This window comes from Bison bison, unplaced genomic scaffold, assembly GCF_000754665.1.
Source record: "Bison bison bison isolate TAMUID 2011002044 unplaced genomic scaffold, Bison_UMD1.0 scf7180017864470, whole genome shotgun sequence".
NCBI lineage: Eukaryota > Metazoa > Chordata > Mammalia > Artiodactyla > Bovidae > Bison > Bison bison.
Window position 1 is genome coordinate 1185727 of NW_011495031.1, and position 1779 is coordinate 1187505.

The following is a 1779-nucleotide window of genomic DNA, read 5'->3' on the forward strand; positions in this document are numbered from 1 at the left end:
GAAGATCATGGCATCTGGTCCCATCACTTCATGGGAAATAGATAGGAAAACAGTGGAAACAGTGTCAGATTTTATTATTTTGGGCTCCAAAATCACTGCAGATGGTGACTGCAGCCATGAAATTAAAGGATGCTTACTCCTTGGAAGGAAAGTTATTACCAACCTGGATAGCATATTCAAAAGCAGAGACATCACTTTGCCAACAAAGGTTCGTCTAGTCAAGGCTATGGTTTTTCCAGTGGTCATGTATGGATGTGAGAGTTGGACTGTGAAGAAAACTGAACACAGGAGAATTGATGCTTTTGAACTGTGGTGTTGGAGAAGACTCTTGAGAGTCCCTTGGACTGCAAGGAGATCCAACCACTCCATCCTAAAGGAGATCAGCCCTGGATGTTCTTTGGAAGGAATGATGCTAAAGCTGAAACTCCAGTACTTTGGCCACCTCATGCGATGAGTTGACTCATTGGAAAAGACTCTGATGCTGGGAGGGATTGGGGGCAGGAGGAGAAGGGGACGACAGAGGATGAGATGGCTGGATGGCATCACTGACTCGATGGACTTGAGTCTGAGTGAACTCCGGGAGTTGGTGATGGACAGGGAGGCCTGTCCTGCTGCGATTCATGGGGTCACAAAGAGTCGGACATGACTAAGTGACTGAACTTAACTGAGTCTCTTATAAACAGCATATAATTAACAGTATATCATATTTTTTTATCTATTATTCCAATCTCTATCTTTTAATTAGAGAATTTAATTCTCTTACATTTAGAGTAAATACTGATATGGTCTTACATCTGTTATTTGCTATTTATATTCTGTGTGCTCTATGATGCTTTTTTTGTACCTCATTTCCTGAATTATTGTCTTCTTTTGTATTTAGTCAATAACTTTTTTAAAGTATTTTAATTCCACTTTTATTGCCTTTTGTGATATTCTATAACTATTTTCTTGGTGGTTACCATGGGGATTACATTTAATATTCTAAAGTTAAAATATTCTAATTTGAATTTATACCAGCTTAACCTCAAAAACACACAAGCATTTTTTTACAGCTCCTTCCCATGTTTTTCAGTTATTGATGTCATGTAAGTATAGCTTTATACATTATGTGATCTAAAACATGTCAGTAATTGATTTTCATAATACATTATTCTCTTAAATCATGTAGAAAACAAAATTAGAGCTACAAACAAATTTTAAAATAATATTAGCTTTTATAATGAGTCACTTATTTACCTTTATTGATATCTTTATTTCTTCTTATAACTAAGTTACTAGCTAGTGTTCTTTCATTTCAACTTTCAGGAGTACTTGTAGCATTTTTTACAGCGCAAGACTAGTAGTAATAAGCTCCATCTTTTGTTTATCTGGAAATATCTTAATCTTTGTCTGGTTTTGCCAGATATAGGATTCTTGGTTGATTTTTTTTTTTCTCTTTACACTTTGAATGTATTAGCTCACTGCCTTTTGTTTTTTTTTTTTTTAATTTTTTTTTATTTTTAAACTTTACATAATTGTATTAGTTTTGCCAAATATCAAAATGAATCCACCACAGGTATACATGTGTTCCCCATCCTGAACCCTCCTCCCTCCTCCCTCCCCATACCATCCCTCTGGGTCGTCCCAGTGCACTAGCCCCAAGCATCCAGTATCGTGCATCGAACCTGGACTGGCATCTCGTTTCATACATGATATTTTACATGTTTCAATGCCATTCTCCCAAATCTTCCCACCCTCTCTCTCTCCCTGAACTCCAAAGTTTCTGGTGACAAATCTGTC